The 19,889-nt window shown below is 42.9% G+C and overlaps 1 pseudogene; it reads left to right on the top strand.

The window, feature by feature from the left end:
• The first annotated feature begins 4,119 nt into the window (after window positions 1–4,119).
• Window positions 4,120–4,734, top strand: LOC129463616 (histone H2B type 1-C/E/F/G/I-like; annotated as a pseudogene).
• Window positions 4,735–19,889: the final 15,155 nt, after the last annotated feature.

Consider the following 19,889-nt stretch of genomic DNA (forward strand, 5'->3'; position numbering starts at 1 on the left):
AGAATCGCTTGAAATCAGGAGGCAGAGGTTGCAGTGAGCCAAGATTGCACTCCAGCCTGAGCAACAAAGTGAAACTCTGTCTCAAAAAAAAAGGCATAATGTAGGGAATGATGTCAGGGAAGATGGCAGAGCAGGAGGCTCCAGGAATCTGTCCCTTCACCTAAACAACTGTTGAACTGGCAGGAATTGTCTTATTTTGGAACATTTCTGACATTCGAGGGAGAGCTTGATGAAGTTTCTAGTAAATTTTGGTGAACTTCAGCCTTTTGTGATTGTAGCAGCAGCAGCAAAAAGCCTGCCACCCAGCACCAGCAAACTGTCAGGGAAGCAGCCCACATTCCTGGTGCAGCCTTCTGGAACCAGTGTGGGCACAAAAGACCTTATCCTCCAGGAGTGGGGGTCATGTGTTTTGCTAGCTGCTTGCTGATTTTGATAAAGTGATGAGGGGCCAGGCCGGAGGCCAACCATTTTTTAATGCCCACTTCACAAGCTGAAGCAGCTTCCCAGCCACAAGAGATTTAAAGAGACAGGATATCTTCCCTCCCTCTTGAGAGTCAGACATTTAAGGACATTTTTGTCAGGTTACTGGCTAACTGTAGAGATAATGGAAAATAAACCTCAATAGCCACACACAACAAGGGAGATACACTTTGCAAAAATTGTTTGGAAAAGGCACATATAGGAATGGGTCTAGCCCACAACAAGCAAAAACAAGCAATCCCTAAGGAGTAGAATTAGATTCCAGAGTTACTACAACATAATGCTCAGAATAACCAGTTCTCAACAAAAAATTATAAAACATGTAAAGCAACAGGAAAATATGATCCATTCACAGGATATGAAGAATTTCACAGAAACCATACCTAAAGAAGACCAGACTTTGGAATTATTAGTCAGAGATGTTAAATCAATTGTTTTAAATATGTTCAATATGTTTTCTAAAGGAAACCATGAATAAACACTAATAGAAATCAAGAAAACAATGTCTGAACAAAATGAAAGTATAAATAAAGAGACAGAAATTATAAAAAGGAGCCAAACAAATTCTGGAGCTGAAATCTGCAATAACTGAAATGAAAAATGCAATAGAGGGATTCAACAGCAAGTTTGAACAAGGAAAAGAGAGGACTGGCAAAATTGAAGATAAAACATTGAAAATTACCCAGTCTAAGGAAAAGAAAGAAAGAGTGAAGAAAAATGAAGAGAGCCTGAGGAACCTATGGGACCTTATCAAGCATACCAAATACACATTATAGGAATCCCAGAAAGAGAAGACATAAAGAAAGTAGCAGCAAAAAATTTGAAGAAATAATAGCTGTCAAATTCCCAAATCTGATTAAAAACATGAATATATACATCTAAGAAGCTCAATGAACTCCAAGCAGGAAAACTTTGAAGAGATACACACTGAGACATATAGTCAAATTATCAACCCCCATAGACAAAAAGATAATTTCGAAAGCATCAAATAGAAGTGACTCATGCAGCCGGGTGTGGTGGCTCATGCCTGTAATCCCAGCACTTTGGGAGGCTGAGGTGGGCAGATCATGAGGCCAGGAGAGTGAGACCATCCTGGCTAACATGGTGAAACCCCATCTCTACTAAAAATTCAAAAAATTAGCCGGGCATGGTGGCGGGCAACTGTAGTCCCAGCTACTCGGGAGGCTGAGGCAGGAGAATGGCCAGAACCTGGAGGCAGAGCTTGCAGTGAGCCAAGATCACGCCACTGCAGTCTAGCCTGGGCGACAGAGCGAGACTCCGTGAAAAAAAAAAAAAAAGAAGTGACTCATGCATGTACAAGAGACCTTCAATAAGAATGACAGTTTATCTTCCACTAGAAACCATGGAGGCCAAAAGGCACTGGATGACATATTTAAAGTCTTGAAAGAAAAAGACTGTCAACCAAGAACTGTATATACAGCAAAACTATCCTTCAAGAATGAAGGAGAAATTAAGATATATCCCGATTTAAAAGACTGAGTCTTACTACCAGTACTGCCCTACAAGAAATGCTAAAGGGAGTGCTTCAGACTGAAATGAAAAGACAACAGAAAGTAATTCAAAGACAGAAGAAAAAAAAATACTACTAAAGGTAACTTCATAAGTATATATAAAAGCCACTAGGCCACAAATAGGTGGAAATTAACAACCCACTCAACCAATGCCTCAAAGAAAAGGGAAATGAGAACATACGTTGAGACAAATAAAAATGAAAACACAACAGCAAAACTATGAGATGCAGTGAAAGCAGTGCTAAAGAGGGAAATTTTTTTTTTGGGGGGGGGATGAAGTCTTGCCCTTGTCCCCCAGGGTGGAGTGTAATGGCACGATCTCAGCTCACTGCAATCTCTGCCTCCCGGGTTCAAGCAATTCTCCTGCCTCAGCCCCCCCAAGTAGCTGGGATTATAGGCACCTGCCACCATGCCCGGCTAATTTTTGTATTTTTAGTGGAGACGGGGTTTCACCATGTTGACCAGGCTGGTCTCGAACTCCTGACCTCAGGTGATCCACCCACCTTGGCCTCCCAAAGTTCTGGGATTACAGGCATGAGCCACCGTGTCCAGCCTTAAGAGAGAAATTAATAGCTGTAAATGTTTACATTTAAAAAGAACAATAATCTCAAATCAACAACTTTACACCTTAAGGAACCAGAAAAAGAACAAATGAAATCCAAAGACAGAAGGAAGGAAATAAAACCTAAACTGTGATTTAATATATTGACAGAGGCTCCTTATGGACAAGTATGACAGTTAAAAACTCCAGGCCGGGTGCGGTGGCTCACGCCTGTAATCCCAGAACTTTGGGAGGTCGAGGCAGGTGGATGACCTGAGGTGGGGAGTTCGAGACCAGCCTGACCAACATAGAGAAACCCCGTCTCTACTAAAAGTACAAAATTAGCCGGGCTTGGTGGCGCATGCCTATAATCCCAGCTACTTGGGAGGCTGAGGCAGGAGAATTGCTTGAACCTGGCAGATGGAGGTTGCAGTTAGTTGAGATCGTGCCATTGCACTCCAGCCTGGGCAACCAGAGCAACACTCTGTCTCAAAAAAAAAACCTCCAGAGGGCCCCGACATGGTGGCTCATGCCTGTAATCCCAGCACTTTGGGAGGCCAAAGCAGGAGGATCATTGAGGTCAGGAGTTCAAGACCAGCCTGGCCAACATGGGGAAACACCCCATCTCTACTAAAAATACAAAAATTAGCCGGGCATGATGGGTTATGCCTGTAATCCCAGCTACTCAGGAGGCTGAGGCAGGAAAATCACTTGAACCCAGGAGGTGGAGGTTGCAGTGAGCTGAGATTGCACTACTGCACTCCAGCCTGGGTGACAGAGTGAGACTCTCTCAAAAAAAAAAAGAAAGAAAAGAAAAAAAAGAAAAGAAAAGAAAGAGAAAGACAAAGAAAGAAAGAGAGAGAGAGACAGAAAGAGAAAGAAAGAAAGAAAGAAAGAAAGAAAGAAAGAAAGAAAGAAAGGAAAGAAAGAGAAAGAAAGAAAGAAAGAAAGAAAGAAAGAAAGAAAGAAAGAAAAAAGGGAAAATGCTCTTTTATAAAGTACCTGCATACCCTTGAAGTAGTATAGTGTTATTTCAAAGAGGACATGGACCCCCTTCTCTACAAAAAATTAAAAATAAAATAAATTAATCAGGCATAGCGATGCATACCTACAGCCCTAGTTACTCAAGAGGCTGAGGCAGGAGGATCGCTGGAGCCCAGGAGTTTGAGGCTGCAGTGAGCTGTGATTGCACTACTGCACTCCAGCCTGGGTGGCAGAGACCCTGTCCCCCCCATCCTACCCCACCCCCCCCCAAAAAAAGAAGGAAAGAAAGAAGACATGGGTTAGTTATAAACGTATCGCAAACTCGAGGATATTGCAAACTCGAGGATATTGCAAACTCGAGGACAACCACCAAAAAAGTAAATAACTTATTTAAGTTATGTTCAAAGGCTCCCATAACAATAAAATACAAACCTTCACCGAGGTCTCAAGGTTCTTCCTGCCCCTGCCCCTGATGCTCCCAGCCTCACCTTCTCTCCTTCCCCCTCTTGCTCACCCACTATGGCCATCTTGTTTTCCCTGGAACCCCTCAAGCTCTCTCCTGCCTCAAAGTCATTGCCTTGCTATTCATCTGACCTATAATCTTCCAACTCTGGGTCTTTCATAGGACTCAACCCACTGCATCAGTCAGGTCTCTACTCCGTTATCCTTATGAAAAAGACCATCAGGGACACACTTCTGGTGTTTTAAGATGCCTGAGCCAGCCAAGTCCGCTCCCTCCCCGAAGAAGGGCTCCAAGAAGGCGGTGACCAAGGCGCAGAAGGATGGCAAGAAGCGCAAGCGCAGCGGCAAGGAGAGCTACTCTGCTGAAGCAGGTCCACCCCGACACCCGCATCTCTTCCAAGGCCATTCGTTAATGACATCGTCGAGCGCATCGCGGGCGAGTCTTCCAGCCTGGCGCATTACGACAAGGGCTCGATCATCACCTCCAGGGAGATCCAGACGGCTGTGCGCCTGCTGCTGCCCGGGGAGCTGGCCAAGCACGCCGTGTCCGAGGGCACCAAGCCCGTCACCAAGTACACCAGCTCCAAGTAAACTTGCCAAGAGGAGACAACAGCCTTTAGACATATCTTTTCCCACAGTCGTCACTGCTGGACAGTGCTTCATCTTACAAATAAACCAGTGAAAAATGAGTGATCCTAGAAGAAGATAAACGGAGGTATTTTAAACAATCAAGGAAGGACCAATATACACCTAGCTAAGAAAAATTAGCCCCTTTTTTTCTGGGTATAAAAGAATTAAAATGTTCTTCATAGAAATTTATGAAATGAGAAACATAAAGACAAAATTAAAATAACTCCTAGTATCTCCTATTCTTTTTATATGTATATCATATATATTCATATTCATATATACATATATCTCACATCATGTATCTCATATATATAAAATAAACTTAGGTGTCATGCTATATATATATTTAGATAACTAAATATGCTTAGAAACAATTTTTAATGGATGCATAATTTATGGATATATTGATACATAATTAGTTCTTCATTATTGACTATTTCAATTGATTCCCATTTCTATGCATTATAGATCATACAGCTCACACATCTTTGTACATAAATCTTTGTTCAAATATTATTTCCTAAGGATAGACTTCATGAAGTGGAAATACTAAATCAAAAGTGAAAAACATTTTCTAAGGTCCTTAACATATACATTGCCAAAAATTGCTTTTCGGGATCATGCCAATTTATAATCCCAACATAATATGGAAATTCCTGTTTTATAACACTTATACTTATAATAAATTTTTAAAAGCATTGTTAACCTAATAGGCCCCCAAAAAGGAAAAATTTGAAATTACATTTCCTTATTTAAATTAATGACTCTATTAGTGAGGGTCATTTTCCCATGTTTTTTATTAGCCGTGACCCTATAAGAAATAAACTGCGCTGCAAAATGATAAACATGTTTTCAATCATTCCATGGGAAGGCACTATATAAAGAATAATACCTTAGGTTAAGTCCAAATAAATAATATTTATTAGGTGCCTCTTCTGCAGAGGATTCTGAAGGGATAATAAACTGCATTTAGCTGCATGTAACTGAAACTACTTTTACCTACATTGTCTCTTATAAACATTGCAACTACTCTTCGAGAAAGTGTTTACTATGGACTGAATTGTCTCCTCATCCCCCCAAATTCATATATTGAAGCCCTAAACCCCAATACGACTGTATTCCTAGACAGGACTTGTAAGAGGTAATTAAGGTTAAATGAGGTCATTAGAATGAGTTCCTAATTGGCTAGGATTGGCGGCCTTATAAATAGAGGAAGATTCTGCACTTGGTCCTCCAAATTAAATAACTCATTTAAAAAAAGTGGAAGAGAGAGAGCTCTGCGCACACACTGAGGAAAGGCCATATGAGCTCACAGCGAGAAGGCAGCACTTACACACAAGAAAACTAACACTAGGAGAGAGAAAGTTAAACTTGTCCAAGGTCGCAAAAGCCAGAAACGAGTGAGGCGAGAAGCTGATCTTGTTCTCCTCAATCCGAGGCCAGGACCACTCCACATGTAGATAGCCACCTCACAGTCAACAACCAAATGTCCCCAGAGTCAGCATTAGACCAAGATGTCTCACCAGGAGACAAATGTCTCATCTTGAATAAATATGTTCTAACATATTTATTGTTTACCCATGGAAAACGTTGAACCTCAGGAGAAACAAAATGCAAAGTATGTACAAAACTGTGTTTACTACCTGACAGTGATATAAAGCTTAATGATATCCTTATAGTCTTGGAGGGGTTTGTGTATGTGGTGAAACAGGTGCTCACACAGTGCTGATAGACTGTAAATTGGTCTTAGAGAGAAAAACAAATAAACTGGAAGGAGAAAAAAAAAAATGACCATAACAAACCAATCCCCATTGTGCCCCCACCCTCTTTCCCTACGTTGTTTCTCTTACTAGAACTTGATCTCCACTTGAAGTGTGTATATATACATATATATATATCTGTTTATATCTGCTTATCCTATTAGAATGTAAGTTCCATAAAAGCAGGGATTTTTTTTCCTTTTTAGAGACAGGGTCTCACTATGTTGTCCAGGCTAGTCCAGACCTCCTGGGCTCAAGCAATCCCCCTGGCTTAGCTTCCCGAGTAGCTGGGACTACAGCAGGAATTTTTCTTTATTCACCATTGTGTTCTTGAAACTTGAAACAACACCTGTCATAGAGTAGATGTCCAATAAATATTTTTGAATCCCTGAAGAAATAAAAGAGGCCACAGAAACAAGCAGTGCAGTGGTCATCCAAGAGCTTTCCAAATAAAGGGAGCCCTAGCAACGAAGCATTCTCCTTTCGTGACAGATCTATTCCTATTTAAAGATGAGCACATTAGATTAGCAGAGCCTGTTGCTGTTAATCACATTATTATGTTAGTACACCTTGTTCTGATTTTACGGTCTCCGAGCAACCTTCTGATAATCTGCTTTCCATATCATCTGCTTACAGGGAAGGAATACTCTTTGGTACTCCAATCCTTCCTGGCCACACTGGGACCTTGATACAAGTTTCTCCATACGTAATCATTAAGACTCTTGGACAGAAACAACAGAAAGCCATCTCGAAATGGGTTAGACAAAAGAGGAGTGGATAGGAAAGGTCTACAGGAGTGTCACAGGGTCAAACCTGGGGAGGTCAGGGGAGCAGCTGGGACGTAGGAAAACTCCAACTGAGGACCTGAAGCCCTCGGAACTCTCACCAGGCTTTTCTCTACTTCGATCTGGGTAGCAATTTCATTCTCTTTTACTGTATGTACAACAGAGAAATTCTAACTATGCTCTCCCTAAGAGTCAAAAATCCCTGGGAAAGGGGCTGATTGGCTGCCCTGTCTGAACCAGGTTCTATTCCAGACCAATCCACTGCAGCCAGGAGGGCAGGGTCTATACCAACACATCAGCTGCCATGCCCCTGCACTGTTGGAGGGCAGCAGGGAAGGAACATTTTCTTTCTTTCTTTTTTTTGAGACGGAATCTCGCTTTGTGGCCCAGGCTGGAGTGCAGTGGCTCAATCTCGGCTCACTGCAAGCTCTGCCTCCTGGGGTTCACGCCATTCTCCTGCCTCAGCCTCCGGAGTAGCTGGGACTACAGGCGCCCACCACTACGCCTGGCTAAATGTTTTTTGTATTTTTAGTAGGGACGGCATTTCACCGCGTTAGCCAGGATGGTCTCGAACTCCTGACCTAGTGATCCACCCACCTCGGCCTCCCAAAGTGCTGGGATTACAGGCGTGAGCCACCGCGCCCTGCCGGAAGGAACATTTTCTAAAAGATGGGGGTGACTACTCCCAGACGGCAGCAAGGGTGCTGGGCGGAAGCAGTGGACTGTTACTCTAAGCTGTGCAATTCTGTAGGCTAAGACCGGCTTAGGAGACTCCAGGGGACTGCAGGGCAAATTACACTCAACACTAGAGGATCAGGGTGAAAGTCACAAATAAGTTTCAGGAGAATCTTCTTTTTTTTTTTTAGTCAGAGTCTTGCTCTGGCTGGAGTGTGCAGTGGCATGATCTTGGCTCACTGCAACCTCTGCCTCCCAGGTTCAAGTTATTCTCGTGCCTCAGCCTACCAAGTAGCTGGGACTACAGGCATGCACCACCACAACCAGCTAATTTTTGTATTTTTAGGAGATGGGGTTTCACCATGTTGGCCAAGTTGGTCTCAAACTCCTGACCTCAAGTGACCCACCCACCTCAGCCTCCTAAAGTGCTGGGTGGGACTACAGACATGAGCCACCATGGCCAACCAGGAGAACTTTCAAATTGGCTGCCTGCCTCCAAGACATTGACATACTTATCCCTTTATAGCCAATACATTTGACAGCATGCAATAAATTAAGAGCTATGTACATGGTTTTAATTCAGTTCATAATATTTTGCTTTTTCTCTGCCTGGGGCATGTTTTACTTTTATTGTGGGCCAAGAGGTAAGACAGTAGGGATTTAAGTAAGCAGAGAGGACTCGTCTAGACCCTCAGCTACCAGCCTTTTGAGTCCTGGGTTTTCATTTTCTGATCTCATAAGTGATATTTCTGCCACCCCTCACCTCTGCCCCAGTGATGTATAAGCCAGGGAACAAGAAGAAAGGAGAAAAAGCAGTGCCCACGTTGCCGGGCGTGTGCCTTAAACAGTTCTCTAGATTCCAATGTCTCTGCCAACATCCTGCCAAAGAAGATCCAACATCAAGTGCACATGTGGAACAGCTGAACCCAACTCGAGCCAGTTAGGGAGAGAAGTTTCCATGCTCAGAGGAGGCACTCCTGACCCCAGTGGGCATCCCCTGTGATTTGTTTAACTTCGCATTTTCTCACCTCTGCCTTGGAAGTGACAGGTGTTTAATTCTAAATTGTAACAGTTAATGGACTTTTAAAGACATTTTCCTGATATTTTTCTGAGGGAGTACAAGGCAAACTTCAAAGTCAGAGTTCAATGCAGATAAGCACACAGATCCATAGACGAAGGCGGCAGAGGAAAAGTGAGTCACTAACTTTTCTTTAATGGAAACTGCATATCTTCAAAAGCTGGAGTGCAAACCGACACTAATACCACATCGATGCCATAGAATAAATGAGACAAAATAATGAAATGCAGGGAGAAAACTCATATTGAGAAAAATTAAAAGAATCCTGCAAATCACTTGTAGCGTTACAGTTGATTTAAAGTGAAAGCATTTAATACAAATGTTCCACAAGGTGGCAGCCTTGCTTTTCCAAAAATTTTTTATCTGCCTTGCATACACCAAGCACGACTTTCCTTTCCTTTCCCTCCCTCCCTCCCTTCCTTCCTTTCTCTTTCTTTTTTCTTTCTTTCCTTCTTTCTTTCCCTCTTTCTTTCTTTCTTTCTTTCTCTCACTCTCTTTCTCTTCGTTCCTTTGTCTTCCTTTCCTGTCTTTTTTTTTTTTTTTTTGAGACAAAATCTCACTCTGTCACCCAGGCTGGAGTGCAATGGCACCATCTAGGTTCACTGCAACCTCCGCCTCCCGGTTAAAGCGATTCTCCTGCCTCAGCCTCCTGACGAGGTGGGATTACAGGCACCTGCCACCACACCCGGCTAAGTTTTGTATTTTTATTAGAGATGGGGTTTCGCCATGTTGGCCAGACTGGTCTTGAACTCTGGACCTCAAGTGATCCTCCCACCTCAGCCTCCCAAAGTGCTGGGACTACAGGCGTGAGCCACCGCACCCGGCCTTTTTTTTTTTTTTGACAGGGCCTTGCTCCACCCCGGCTGGAGTGAAGTTGAGGGTTCCTCGAACTCCTGGGCCCAAGTGATCCTTCCACCTCATCCTCCCAAATAGCTGGGATTACAGGCATGTGCCACTATACCCGGCTAATTTTAAAAATTTTTTTGTAGAGACAAGGTTCTTGCTATTTTGCCCAGGCTGGTCTCGAACTCCTGGCTTGAATCTATCCTCCCACTTTGGCCTCCCAAAGTGCTAGGATTACAGGGTGAGACACTGCACCCAGCCCACACATGATTTTTTTTTTTTTTTTTTTTTTTGCGACAGAGTCTCGCTCTGTCACCCAGGCTGGAGTGCAATGGCGTGATCTCAGCTCACTGCAACCTCCGCCTCCCGGGTTCAAGAGATTCTCCTGCCTCAGCCTCCTAAGTAGCTGGGATTACAGGCACTCGCCACCACGCCCAGCTAATTTTTTGTATTTTTAGTAGAGATGGGGTTTCACCATGTTAGCCAGGATGGTCTTGATCTCTTGACCTTGTGATCCGCCTGCCTTGGCCTCCCAAAGTGCTGGGATTACAGGCGTGAGCCACCATGCCCGGCCCACACATGATCTTTAACAGAAAAACTAACCATATAATAAGGAAGATATACAGAAAATTACAGAATATCTGAGAGATGACTTGCTTAATGAAGGAGAAACATTGTCGGAGGCTTTGAACTGACATGACTCAGCTAAATATTGACCAACTCAGAGAAATGAGCGCTTTACCACATTTACCATTAGCACGTGTTGTTTGTGTTTGCTTACAATCCGCAAAGAAGGAAATTAAAGTTTGGAATCTCTATGCAACATCATGTTACTAGCCAGGTTATCTCTTCAGCATCATCAATGTCAAATCTTTATTGAAACCTGCTCTATTCAAAGCATTCTGCTAGGTGCTCGTCTTCTTTCTAGGAGAGTTCTCTCGCCAAGAGGATGAAATGGGAGAAAATAGTGTGCTTATAGTACTTACCACACCTAGACTTATATAATATTTAAACATTCAATAGTGGGTGAAAATATATTAATAACTCCTTTATGCTTTGCAGAATGTCGTGCGAGCTCTTCCCCAAAATTTTATGATCCAAAAAGAATTAAAGGAATGTTCACTGTAGCATCATTTCAAATAAAAATTCAGAAACAACATAAATATCTAGCACCATGAAAATGGATAAATTGTGCTCTAATTGTACAATGAAATTCTAGGCAGCTGTTAAAATGGCGAATGAGTAAATTAAGTTAGTAAAGTTGCTAAGCTATTGTCTCTCCGTTCCATCCCCTCGCTTGCGCACATACTTGGCTTTGTCATGATGGGGCCGGTCCCAGACCCTGCAAAACCCGTTTCCCTTTGCTTGCTGGCGACGTGCTAGGCTCTGCCTATACGGGGCAGTAGAGGGAGCCTGCAAGCCGGGAGGAGGGAAAGGGGCTCGTTCCTCTCTGTGTCAGGTCAGTGTTATTTGTGTCTGTACTCAGCCTTCATCCTGGCAGCGGTTAGTACCAGTCTCCGGTTTTTTTTTTTTTTTTGGTTTTTTTTTTTTATGTTTTGTTTTGTTTTTGTTTTGCACTCCCGGAACCAGCCACATTGTGTCCTCTCCCCGCTCCCACCACCCGCCCAGGCACTGGCACCAGGCGCCTCCTGGGCACGGCAGGCCTTTCCTTCCAGTTTCTGGATTTTAATCCCCCAGCCTCTTCTCTTAGTGCCCTGGACCAGGGAGTGGTAGCTGCTTCCTGCGTTTACTTTCTTCTTTGCTTCTTCACTCTTCTAACACCTGTTTAACCAGCTCCTTCTATTAATTTTTTTTCTGTTAAGCTCCCCTTCCCCAGTCCTAAAATAATAATAATAATAATAATCTATTGAAATACTAAATGTGGACCCTGACTCATACAATGACCATGTGTCAGGAACTGCAGATTTATAACATAGGTAGATAAGGAGGTAGAGGCATAGCAGACATGCATATATACATATTAGAATATTTCTGTATACATATGTGTTATATAAAATGCGTATATATACACAAGTAAGTACATATGTATTTCTTACATGAACTATATTTAGACCTATGTATACATACATATAAAATTTCCTGCCGGGCGTGGTGGCTTACGCCTGTAACCCCAGCACTTTGGGAGGCCAAGGCGGATGGATCACCTGAGGTCAGGAGTTCAAGACCAGGCCGGGCGCGGCAGCTCACGCTTGTAATCCCAGCACTTTGGGAGGCTGAGGCGGGCGGATCACGAGGTCAGGAGATCGAGACCACGGTGAAACCCCGTCTCTACTAAAAATACAAAAAAATTAGCTGGTCGTGGTGGCGGGCACCTGTAGTCCCAGCTACTCGGAGAGGCTGAGGCAGGAGAATGGCGTGAACCTGGGAGGCGGAGCTTGCAGTGAGCCGAGATTGTGCCACTGCACTCCAGCCTGGGCGACAGAGCAAGACTCTGTCTCAAAAAAAAAAAAAAAAAAGGAGTTCGAGACCAGCCTGACTGATATGTTGAAACCCCATCTCTACTAAAAAAAAAACACACACAAAAATTAGCTGGGCGGCATGGTGGCGGGCACCTGTAGTCCCAGCTACTTGGGAGGTGAGACAAGAGAATTGATTGCACCCAGGAGGTGGAGGTTGCAGTGAGCCAAGTTTGTGCCACTGCACTCCAGCCTGGGCGACAGAGCGAGACTCTGTAGCAAAAAACAAACAAACAAACAAAAAAAACAAAAACAAAGAATTTCCCCTAATCCTCACAATAAGTGCTATGAGAAAGATACTATTATTCCTATTACACAGAAGGAGAAACTGAATCTCAGGGAGATTAGTTAATTTCTACAATGCATAGCTAATAAGTGGTAATGCTGGGATTTGAATCCAAATATCCCCCACTCCACAATCTATATCGTTCCCATATGCTTTAAAGTTGTTTAGACCTCAATTCAATCTATCCTTAACTGTGTTCTGCAATATAACTTAGTTCTTAGGCTAATCCACAACTGTCTTCTTACCTAATAGTGTAAGTAAATATAGCACTATTCTAATATGTACTAGAGAATATAATCACCATAATACAAGACTGCTTCTGTGATTGAAGTTATGGGGAGGTTGAGAAAACTGTAGGAAAAGCATGGACACTTCTAACTCTAAGTTACTTGTCATTCATTCATTCAGTTAATATAATATAGTGCCTATTATGTGCCTGAAGATGTGCTGGACTCACAGTGATAAACAAAATAGAAATAGTCCTTCCTTTAAAAACTTTCCAATCTAAGGAAAGTGACAGTCTTTAAATAATCATGCATAGGAGAAATACCTAACTATATCACGCAGAGACTTAGCATAGACTGGGTACTTGACTACAAAGGCTGTTCCAAATGCAGCCCCCCGCCCCACACATGCACACTCAAGAGCGTGGCATCTGCCCCTCTCAATGTCTAGGACGGCATGCCTACTCTGATTTTGTTTACCAGGAACTTGTCAGCTCAGTCCAAAGTAATCTAAGAGAGCTATCACAGTAATAGAGAAACAGAGATAGTGCAGCTACCTAATGTTTTCTAAAAACCTGGTTTTCTAGTCATTTCACAACTTGCCTCCCATGTGACTTGTGACATTAATCAATGTTTTCAGTGGCAGCCTCTTAGCCCAGATTTTTCCTGTAGCCTAAATACAATCAACAACACATACCTGGACTGATCAGAGAATAATGGCCAGCAAGCTTTGTGAGGGACAAACTTCAAGAAATGCAGAAACAGCCGGACGCGGTGGCTCACGCCTGTAATTCCAGCACTTTGGGAGGCCGAGGCGGGTGGATCACGAGGTCAGGAGATCGAGACCATCCTGGCTAACACGGTGAAACCCCGTCTCTACTAAATATACAAAAAACTAGCCGGGCGTGGTGGCGGGCACCTGTAGTCCCAGCTACTCCGGAGGCTGAGGCAAGAGAATGGCATGAACCCAGGGGGCAGAGCTCGCAGTGAGCCGAGATCGCGCCACTGCACTCCAGCCTGGGCGACAGAGCGAGACTCCGTCTCAAAAAAAAAAAAAAAAAGAAAGAAACAAATGCAGAAACAGAAAATCTAACCAAACCAGAAGCTCATATAGTAATCAGGGCTGAGAATCTATTTATCACCCCACCATGACAGCTAAATCTCTAAACTCCCTTTTAGGTGCATTTTGTAGGCAGGATACAGATCATTAGACCACCCTGCAGCAAAGAAAAAGAAAAAGACCTGTGAGTCAAGGTCCACTGATGGGCACTAAAAATTGGCGGGGAAACTTCACAGAGAAGCAGGATTTCCACATAGCCTCAAAATGCCTCTTCCCTAAGGACTTATTAATTACTATAGTGATTGCACAAATTCTTTGATATTCCTCTCTCAGGCAGTGGGATCTCTTTTGTTTTGGTTTTTGAGATGGAGTTTCATTCTGTCGCCTAGGCTGGAGTGCAGTGGTGCCATCTTGGCTCACTGCAACCTCTGCCTCCCGAGTTCAAGCAATTCTTGTGCCTCAGCCTCCCAAGTAGCTGGGATTACAGGAACATGCCACCATGCCTGCTAATTTTTGTATTTTTAGTAGAGATCGGGTTTCGCCATGTTGGCCAGGCTGGTCTTGAACTTCTGACCTCAAGTGATCTGCCCGGCTCAGCCTCCCAAAGTGCTGGGATTACAGGTGTGAGCCACTGTGCCCAGCCAGGAAATTGAATCTAATTCCTCTCTTTTTGAGTGTGGCTGAACTTAATGACTGTTTTCTAATGAATAGTGTAGGGAAAAGGAAAAAATGATAACTTTACATGGAGACAACATCTTAACAAAATGATCAAGGCTAATATCACTGTAAAAAGTCACATTGATTATCAAATACATCTTGACATGATGACATGGGAAAGGCATGTCACCTCTCTGGTTTTCTTCTCAAAAATCCATAACCCATCTGTTCAGACTTAATTTTTTAAAAATCCATAATCCCAGGCTAGTCATGAGAAAACATAAGATAAACCCAAATTAAGGGACATTCTACAAAATACCTGACCAGTACTTTCTTGTTCTTTTTTTCAGGAGTCTGTCTAGTCCACAAAGACTACAACTCCTATGCAAGTCCTAGTGCTGTGCTGGGCTTAGAGCCAGTGGGCCTGGGGGACAACTACCCTAGTGAGACAGCAGCCAGGGCAGCTAAGGGAGTGCTTGCATCACTCCTTCCCCAACCCCAGGCAACACAGCTTGCAGCTCCAAAAGAGACCCCTTCCTTCCACTTGAAGAGAAGAGAGGGAAAAATAAAGAGAACTTTGTTTTTGTAACCTGGATGTAAGCTTAGCCTCAGTAGGATAGGGCACAGGGCAGAGGCCCCAGCTCCCAGATGACATATCTAGACACACTATGGGCTGGAAAGAAACCCACTGCCTTGAAGGAAAGGACCCAGTCCTGGCAGGATTCATCACTTGCTGACCAAAGAGCCCTTGGGCCCTGAATAATCAGTAGCGATAACCAGGTAGTACACACCACAGGCCTTGGGTGAGACTTGAGACATGCTGGCTTCAAGTGTGACCTGCATATTCAAAGCTGTGGTGGCTACAAGAAGAGACTCCTTTTGCTTGAGAAAAGGAGAGGGAAGCTTCCAGCTTAGATACCAGCTTGGTCACAGTGGGGGACAGCACCACGTGGGATTTATGGGTCCCCAGTTCCAGGCCTTGGCTCTTAGACGGCATCTCTGGACATACCCTGGGTCAGAGGGGAGCCCACTGTCCTGAAGGGTGAGTCCCAGGCTTGGCAGCATTCACCATAAGCTGAGTAAACGGCCCTTGGGCCTTAACTGAACAGCAGTTGTTCGCTGACAGTACTCCCTGTGGGCCTGTGGTGGCGGTAGACGTGGGGAGAGACTCCTCTGCCTGGGGAAAGGGGAGGAAAGAGGGGGAAGAACTTTGTCTCGTGGTTTCAGCCACAGTAGAATAGAGTGCCAGGTAAATTTCTAAGGTTTTCGACTCCAGGCCCTGGCTCCTGGACAGCACCTCTGGACCCAGCCAGAGTCTGGGGGACCTCACTACCCTGAAGAGAAAGACATGAGACTGCCTGGCTGACTTTACTACCTGCTAATTGTAGAGCCCTAGGGCCTTGAGCAAACATAGAGGGTAGCCAGGTAGTGGTTACAGCAGGCCTTGGGCAAGACCCAGTGGTGTGCTGGCTTCAGGTCTGATCCAGCACAGTCCCAGTGATGGTAGCCACAGGGGTGCTTGCGTTACCACTCTCCCAGCTCCAGGGAGCTCAGCACAAAGAGAGAGACTCCATCTGTTTGGGAGAAAATAAGGGAAGAGAACAAGAGTCTCTGCCTGGTAATTCAGAGAATTCTTCTGGATCTTATCCAAGACCAGCAAGGTGATACCTCTACAAGTTTGTAAGAACCACAGTGTTACTGGGCTTGGCGTGCCTCCTAATGCAGATACAGCTGCAGTGACCAAAAACTTAGATCACAACACTTAAGTCCCTTCAAATAGAAAAGCCTTCCCAAAAAGGCCAGGTACAAACAAGCCCAGACTGGGCAGACTACAATAAATACCTAACACTTCAATGCCCAGACACCAACAAACATCCACAAGCATCAGGATCATCCAGGAAAACATGACCTCACCAAATGAACTAAATAGGGCACTAGGGGCTAATCTTAGAGAGACAGAGATATGTGACCTTTCAGACAGAATTCAAATTGGCTTATTTGAGGAAACTCAAAGAAATTCAAAATAACATAGAGAAGGAAATCAGACTCCTAGCAAACACGTTTAACAAAAAAATTGAAATAATTAAAAAGAATTAAGCAGAAATGCTGGAGTTGAAAAATGCAATTGACATGTTAAAGGATACATCAGAATCTCTTGATAGCAGAATTGATCAAGCAGAAGAATTAGTGAGCTTGAGGACATGCTATTTGAAAATATAGTCAGAGGACACAAAAGAAAAATACAATAAAAAAAAGAATGAAGCACACCTATAAGATCTAGAAAATAGCCTCGAAGGGGAAAGTCTAAGTGTTTTTGGCCTTAAAGAGCAGGTAGAGGGAAAGATAGGAGTAGAAAGTTTATTCAGAAGGATAATAACAGAGAACTTCCCAAACCTAGAGAAGGATATCAATATTCAAGAACAAGAAGGCTATAGAACACCAAGCAGATATGGCTCCAGGCATTTAATAATCAAACTCCTAAAAGTCAAGGACAGACAAAGAAAGGATCCTAAAAGCAGCAAGAGAAAAGAAACAACATAAAATGGAGCTCCAATACCACTGACAGCAGACTTTTCAGTGGGAACTTTTCAGGCCAGAAGAGAGTGGCACAACATATTCAATGTGCTGAAGGAGAAAAATTTTTACCTTAGGATGGCATATCTAGTGAAAATATCCTTCAAACATGAAGGAGAAATACAGACTTTCTCAGACAAATAAAAGCTGAAAGATTTTGGCCGGGCGCGGTGGCTCACACCTGTAATCCCAGTACTTTGGGAGGCCGAGGTGGGTGGATCACCAGGTCAGGAGATCAAGACCATCCTGGCTAACACAGCGAAACCCCGTCTCCGTCTCTACCAAAAATACAAAAAATTAGCCAGCTGTGGTGGTTCTGTTTACCTTTTAATCTTTCTACTTAGGATATGAGTAATTTACACACCAGAATTACAGTGTTATACTGTTCCATGTTTTTCTTTGTTACTTACTATTAACTGAATTTGGTACCTTCAAATAATTTCTTATTGCTCATTAACATCCTTTTTTGGCCAGACGTGGTGAAAACCAGACGAAGTGAAAATCACCTTCACTAAAAGGAAGACAAGAAGGGAGAAAAGAAGAAGGAATTGGCCAGAAAACAAATTAATCAAATGGCAGGAATAAATCCTTACTTATCAAAAATAACATTCATTAAACATGAATGGACTAAATTCTCCAATCAAAAGGCACAGAGTGGCTGAATGGATTATAGAAACAAGACCCAACAATCTGCTGCCTACAAGAAACACACTTCACCTACAAAGATGCACATAGACTGAAAATAAAGGGATGGAAAAGATATTCCATGCAAATGGAAATCAAAAAGGAGCAGGAGTAGCTATAATTATATCAGACAAAATAGATTCAAGACAAAAACTATAAAAAGAGATTTAAAAGGTCATTATATAGTGGTAATGGGGTCACTTCAGCAAGAGGACATAACAATTGTACATATGTATGCACCCAACACTGGAGCAACCAGATATACAAAGCAAGTATTATTACAGATAGATAGATCCCAATACAATAATAGCTGGAGACTTTAATGCTCCACTTTCAGCATTGGACAGATCGTCAAGACAGAAAATTAACAAAGAAGGCCAGGCATGGTGGCTCACACCTGTAATCCTAGCACTTTGGGAGGTCAAGATAGGTGGATTGCTTGAGCTCAAGAGTTTGAGACCAGCTGGGCAACATGGCAAAACCCCATCTCTACAAAAAAATACGAAAATTAGCTGGGTATGGTTGCATGTGCCTGTAGTCCCAACTACTCAGGAGGCTGAGGTGGAAGGATTGCTTGAGCCCAGAAGGCAGAGGTTGCAGTGAGCTGAGATCACACCACTGCACTCCAGCCTGGGCAACAGAGCCAGACCCTGTCTCAAAAAAAAAAAAAAAAAAAAAGCAAATAAAGAAACATCAGATTTAATCTGCATTATAGCACAAATGGACCTAATAGATGTTTACAGAACATTTCATCCAATGACTACACAATACATATTCTTTTCTCAGCACATGGATCATTCTCAAGGATAGCCCATATGTTAGGACACAAAACAGGTCTTAAAATATTCAAAAAATGGAAATAATATCAAGTATCTTCTTTGACTGCAATGGAATAAAACTAGAAACTCACCAAGCGCGGTGGCTCATGCCTGTAATCCCAGCACTTCGGGAGGCCAAGGTGGGCAGATCACCTGAGGTCAGGAATTCAAGACCAGCCTGACCAACATGGAGAAACCCCATCTCTACTAAAAATACAAAATTAGCCAGGCCTGGTGGTGCATGCCTATAATCCCAGCTACTCTGGAGGCTGAGGCAGGAGAATCACTTGAACCCAGGAGGCAGAGGTTGCGGTTAGCTGAGATCGTGCCATTGCACTCCAGCCTGGGCAACAAGAGTAAAACTCTGTTTAAAAAAAAAAAAATAGAAATCAATAACAAGAATAATTTTGGAAACTACAAACACATAGAAATTAAACAATATGCTCCTGAATGACAAGTGGATCAATGAAGAGATTAAGAAGAAAATTGAAAATTTTCATGAAACAAACAATAATGGAAACACAACATACCAAAACCTATGGGACACAGCAAAAGCAGTACTAAGAGGGAAGTTTAGAGCTATAAGTGCCAACATCAAAAAAGAAGGAAAACTTTAAATAACCAACCTAATGATGCATCTTAAAGAATTAGAAAAGCAAGAGCAAATCAAACTCAAAGTTAGTAGAAGAAAAGAACTAATAAAGATCAGAGCAGAAATAAGTGAAACTGAAACAAAGAAAACAACACAAAAGATCAATAAAATGAGAAGTTGGCTTTTTGAAAAGATCAACAAACTGACAAACCTCGAGCCAGACTAAGAAAAAAAAGAGACAAAACCCAAATCAATAAAATAGGGATGAAAAAGGAAAATTACACCTGATACTGCAGAAATTCAAAGGATCCTTATGGCTACTATGAGCAACTATATGCCAATAAATTGGAAAACCTAGAAGAAATGGATACATTCCTAGATATATACAAACTACCAAGATTGAACCATGAAGAAATCCAAAACCTGCACAGACCAGTAACAAGTAAAAATTATTTCCTTTAGATTAAAGCCATAATAACTCTTCCTAGAAATAAAGGAGGAAATACTTCCAAACTCATTCTATGAGGCCAGTATTACCCTGATACTAAAACCAGACAAAGACACATCAAAAGAAGAAAACTACAGGCTAATCTCTGATGAACATTGATGCAAAAATGCTCAACAAAATACTAGCAAACCAAATTCAACAACACATTAAAAACATCAGGCCGGGTGTGGTGGCTTAAAGCTGGGTGCAGTGGCTCATGTCTGTAATCCCAGCACTTTAGGAGGCTGAGGTCAGGGAAT

Source organism: Symphalangus syndactylus, chromosome 15 (genome assembly GCF_028878055.3).
Source record: "Symphalangus syndactylus isolate Jambi chromosome 15, NHGRI_mSymSyn1-v2.1_pri, whole genome shotgun sequence".
In the NCBI taxonomy this organism is placed as follows: domain Eukaryota; kingdom Metazoa; phylum Chordata; class Mammalia; order Primates; family Hylobatidae; genus Symphalangus; species Symphalangus syndactylus.